General features: G+C 41.2%; 1 protein-coding gene across 1 annotated transcript in view; it reads right to left on the reverse strand.

Moving 5' to 3' along the window:
* The window catches only part of PSME4 (proteasome activator subunit 4), a gene marked incomplete in the record, with an annotated part of 938,614 nt that overhangs the window by 258,351 nt on the left and 674,263 nt on the right, over positions 1-6,000 (reverse strand).

Consider the following 6,000-nt stretch of genomic DNA (forward strand, 5'->3'; position numbering starts at 1 on the left):
GAGAACGAAGACAAATTGATAATAGGAGTAAATTAGAAAGTTGCTTAAAATTGCATTTTCTATTTAAATCATGAAAAACAATTTAGGTTTCATACTCTAAATTAAGGAATCCCTGTGCAGGATGTTACAGATTGGATAGAGTGTACCATACTTTAGTAGGCACTCAAGCCGCTCAGGTGAGAGTGGAATAACCAAAAGCAGAATTTTCAAAGTTATTTTACAGTAAAAGCTGGTAAAATAAGTCAGTGGTATCAATGCATAGTGCAATATTGTTTCATTTTCATTTAATTATTTTATGAGTGGAGTTACATTTTGAGTTTAATGTCCCTTTTGCCTTTTGATATGCAAATGTAAACATACAAATAATGTATTAAAATATAAAACAAAAAATAAATAAATTTATGCTTACCTGATAAATTACTTTCTTTTACGATATGACGAGTCCACGGATTTCATCCTTACTTGTGGGATATTAACCTCCTGCTAACAGGAAGTGGCAAAGAGCACCACAGCAGAGCTGTATATATAGCCCCTCCCCTTCCACCCTCAGTCATTCGGCCAAAGGTATAGGAAGAGAAAAAGGAAAGGCTAAAAGGTGCAGAGGTGAACTGAAGTTTACAAAAAATATAAAGAAAAACCGTCTTAAAAAGAACAGGGTGGGCCGTGGACTCGTCATATCGTAAAAGAAAGTAATTTATCAGGTAAGCATAAATTTAGTTTTCTTTTACAAAGATATGACGAGTCCACGGATTTCATCCTTACTTGTGGGAAACCAATACCAAAGCAATAGGACACAGATGAAAGGGAGGGACAAGACAGGAACCTAAACGGAAGGCACTACTGCATGAAGAACCTTTCTCCCAAAGATAGCCTCAGAAGAAGCAAAAGTATCAAATTTGGAAAAAGTGTGAAGGGACGACCAAGTCGCAGCCATACAAATCTGTTCCACAGATGCATCGTTTTTAAAAGCCCATGTGGAAGCCACAGCCCTAGTAGAATGAGCCGTAATTCTTTCAGGAGGCTGCTGTCCAGCAGTCTCATATGCCAGGCGGATGATACTTCTCAGCCAAAAAGAAAGAGAGGTAGCCATAGCTTTCTGACCCCTACGCTTTCCAGAATAAACAATTAATAATGAAGATGATTGAGGGAAATCCTTAGTTGCCTGTAAGTAAAATTTTAAGGCACGGACCACGTCCAAGTTATGTAACAGACGCTACTTTTTAGAAGAAGGATTAGGACACAAGGAAGGAACAACAATTTCCTGATTAATATTCTTATTCCAAACAACCTTAGGAAGGAACCCAGGTTATCACCTTATCAGAAAGAAATATGAGATAAGGCGAATCACACTGTAATGCTGAAAGCTCAGAAACTCTTCGAGCAGAAGAAATAGTAACCAAAAAAAGAACTTTCCAAGATAATAGTTTAATATCTATGGAATGCATAGGTGCAAACAGAACCCCTTGCAGAACTCTAAGAACTAAATTCAAACTCCAGGGAGGAGCAATAGGTCTAAATAAAGGCTTAATTCTAGATAGAGCCTGACAAAAAGACTGAACATCTGATACATTTGCCAAACGTTTGTGAAACAGAATTGACAAAGCTGAAATTTGTCCCTTTAAGAAACTTGCTGATAACCCTTTCTCCAATCCTTCTTGGAGAAAAGACAAAATCCTAGGAATCCTAACATTACTCCATGAGTAACCCTTGGATTCACACCAATAAAGATATTTACACCATATCTTATGATAGATCTTTCTAGTGACAGGCTTTCTAGCCTGTATCAAGTATTGATAACTGAATCAGAGAATCCTCGCTTCAATAAAATCAAACGTTCAATCTCCACGCAGTCAGTTGTAGAGAAATTAGATTTGGATGTTGGAAAGGACCTTGAATGAGAAGGTCCTGTCTCAACGGAAGTTTCCACAGTGGCAGAGAGGACATGTCCACTAGATCCGCATACCAAGTCCTGCGTGGCCACGCAGGCGCTATCAGGATCACTGAAGCTCTCTCCTGTTTGAGTCGAGCAATCACGCATGGGAGGAGAGAAAACGGCGGAAACACATAAGCTAGGCTGAACAACCAAGGTACTGCCAAGGCATCTATCAGTTAGGCCTGAGGATCCCTTGAACGGGATCCGTATCTTGAAAGCTTGGCATTCTGACGAGATGCCATTAAATCCAATTCCGGTCTGCCTCCCAGTTTTCTACCCCTGGGATGTAGATCGCTGACAGGTGACAAGAGTGGGCCTCTGCCTAACTGATTATCTTGGATACTTCTATCATCGCTAAGGAACTCCTTGTTCCCCCCTCATGATTGACATATGCCACAGTCGTTATGTTGTCCGATTGGAATCTGATGAATTTGGCCGAAGCCAACTGAGGCCACGCCTGAAGCGCATTGAATATTGCTCTCAGTTCCAGAATATTGATTGGAAGTAGAGACTCCACCTGAGTCCAAACACTCTGAGCCTTCAGGGAGTTCCAAACTGCACCCCAGCCCAGAAGGCTGGCATCTGCTGTCACTATCACCCATGAGGGTCTGCGGAAACAAGTCCCCTGGGACAGATGATCTGGCGACAACTACCAAAGAAGAGAGTTTCTGGTATCTTGATCCAGAATTACCTTTGGAGATAAATCCGCGTAATTCCCATTCCACGGACCAAGCATGCACAGTTGCAGTGGTCTGAGATGAAAGCGAGCAAACGGAACGATGTCCATTGCCGCTAACATTAATCCAATTACCTCCATACACTGAGCCACTGATGGCCGAGGAATGGACAGAAGTGCTCGGCAAGTATTCAAAATCTTTGATTTTCTGACCTCAGAAATACTTTCATGGCTACCGAGTCTATCAGAGTTCGCAAGAAAGGAACCCTTGTCTGTGGAACAAGTGAACTCTTCTCTATGTTCACCTTCCAGCCGTGAGTTCTCAGAAAAGACAACACTGTGTCCGTGTGAGATTTCGTCAGGTGATATGTTGACGCCTGAATCAGAATATCGTCCAGATAAGGCGCCACCGCTATCCCTTGCAGTCTGAGAACCACCAAAAGAGACCCTAGAACCTTTGTGAAGATTCTGGGTGCTGTGGCCAACCCGAAAGGAAGAGCCACGAACTGATAATGTTTGTCCAAGAAGGCAAACCTTAGAAACCGATGATGATCTTTGTGGATTGGAATATGAAGGTAAGCATCCTTCAAATCCACGGTAGTCATATATTGCCCCTCCTGGATCATTGGCAAAATCGTTCAAATTGTCTCCATTTTGAATGATGGAACTCTTAGAAATTTGTTTAGACACTTGAGGTCCAAAATGGGCCTGAACGTTCCCTCTTTTTTGGGGACCACATATAGGTTTGAGTAAAACCCCTGTCCTGACAGATTACTCCCATAGTAAAAAGGTCTTTTACACAGTGTAAGAACGCCTTTCTCTTTATCTGGTTTGCAGATGATCTGGCGACAACTACCAAAGAAGAGAGTTTCTGGTATCTTGATCCAGAATTACCTTTGGAGATAAATCCGCGTAATTCCCATTCCACGGACCAAGCATGCACAGTTGCAGTGGTCTGAGATGAAAGCGAGCAAACGGAACGATGTCCATTGCCGCTAACATTAATCCAATTACCTCCATACACTGAGCCACTGATGGCCGAGGAATGGACAGAAGTGCTCGGCAAGTATTCAAAATCTTTGATTTTCTGACCTCAGAAATACTTTCATGGCTACCGAGTCTATCAGAGTTCGCAAGAAAGGAACCCTTGTCTGTGGAACAAGTGAACTCTTCTCTATGTTCACCTTCCAGCCGTGAGTTCTCAGAAAAGACAACACTGTGTCCGTGTGAGATTTCGTCAGGTGATATGTTGACGCCTGAATCAGAATATCGTCCAGATAAGGCGCCACCGCTATCCCTTGCAGTCTGAGAACCACCAAAAGAGACCCTAGAACCTTTGTGAAGATTCTGGGTGCTGTGGCCAACCCGAAAGGAAGAGCCACGAACTGATAATGTTTGTCCAAGAAGGCAAACCTTAGAAACCGATGATGATCTTTGTGGATTGGAATATGAAGGTAAGCATCCTTCAAATCCACGGTAGTCATATATTGCCCCTCCTGGATCATTGGCAAAATCGTTCAAATTGTCTCCATTTTGAATGATGGAACTCTTAGAAATTTGTTTAGACACTTGAGGTCCAAAATGGGCCTGAACGTTCCCTCTTTTTTGGGGACCACATATAGGTTTGAGTAAAACCCCTGTCCTGACAGATTACTCCCATAGTAAAAAGGTCTTTTACACAGTGTAAGAACGCCTTTCTCTTTATCTGGTTTGCAGATAATTTTGAAGGATGAAATCTCCCTCTTGGGAGAAAATCCTTGAATTCCAATTGATAACCGTGGGTCACTATTTCTAGTGCCCGGGAATTCTGAACATCTCTTGCCCAAGCCTGAGCAAAGAAAGAAAGTCTGCCCCCTACTAGATCCGGTCCCGGATCGGGGCCACCCCTTCATGCTGCTTTGTAGAAGAAGAAAAAGCGGGGGGTCCTCCTTTTAAAGTTCCGAAAGGAACGAAAATTATTCTGTTTACCCCTCATTCTAACCGACCTATCCTGAGGTAGTGCATGGCCCTTACCTCCTGTAATATCAGAAATGATCTCCTTCAATTCTGGCCCAAAAAGGGTCTTACCTTTAAAGGGAATAGCTAAAAGCTTATGTTTTGATGACACATCAGCAGACCAAGATTTGAGCCACACTGCTCTACGTGCTAAAATAGCAAATCCTGCATTTTTTGCCGCTAATTTAGCAATTTGAAAATCGGCATAAGTAATTAAAGAATTAGCTAGCTTAAGAGCCTTAATTCTATCTAGAATGTCATCTAATGGAGTCTGAACCTTAAGAGACTCTTCTAGAGCCTCAAACCAAAAATCTGCTGCAGTAGTTACTGGAACAATGCAAGCCGTAGGTTGTAAAAGAAATCGATGATTAACAAATAATTTCTTTAGTAGACCCTCTAATTTCTTATCCATAGGATCCTTGAAAGCACAACTATCCTCAATGGGTATAGTAGTACGCTTAGCTAGGGAAGATATAGCTCCCTCTACCTTAGGGACCGTTTGCCATGAGTCCCGAATGGTATCTGATATAGGAAACATTTTCTTAAAATTAGGAGAGGGAGAAAACGGTATACCTGGTCTATCCCATTCCTTACTAATAATTTCCGAAATTAGGAATAAATTTCTCTTAGGAACCGGAAAAACATCAGTGTAAGTAGGAACTTCCAAATATTTATCCATTTTACACAATTTCTCTGGAGGAATCACAATAGGATCACAATCATTCAGAGTCGCTAAAACCTCCCTAAGTAACAGGCGGAGGTGTTCAAGCTTAAATTTAAATGACATAGTATCCAAATCTGTCTGAGGTAAAACATTCCCTGAATCAGAAATTTCACCCTCAGACAATAATTCCCTGACCCCCAACTCAGAGAGCACTGTGAGGGAACATCGGAAATAGCTAATAAAGCATCAGAGGATTCAGTATTTACATTAATACTTGACCTACTGCGTTTACCCTGCAACACTGGTAATTTAGACAATACCTCTGTAAGGGTAGTTGACATAACTGCAGCCATCTCCTGCAGAGTAAAGGAATTAGACTCATTAGAAGTACTAGGAGTCGCTTGTGTGGGCATAAAAGCTTGTGACAATTGGGGAGAATTGGATGGCATATCCTGATTCTCTTCAGACTGAGAATCATCCCTAGGCACACCTACTTTATTTAAAATATGCTTTTAACATTTTAAAGCCCTTTCAATACAAAAGTTACACAATGTTAGAGGGGGTTGCACAATAGCTTCTAAACATATAGAACAATGAGAAACCTCAATGTCAGACATGTTGAACAGACTAGTAATACCACAAAAGTCGTTTAAACACTTATTTATACCATAAAATAAACATTAGAAAAAAAACGTGTACTGTGTCTTTAAGAAAAGAAAAAGTGAACAATTT

This window comes from Bombina bombina, chromosome 4, assembly GCF_027579735.1.
Source record: "Bombina bombina isolate aBomBom1 chromosome 4, aBomBom1.pri, whole genome shotgun sequence".
Taxonomy (NCBI): domain Eukaryota; kingdom Metazoa; phylum Chordata; class Amphibia; order Anura; family Bombinatoridae; genus Bombina; species Bombina bombina.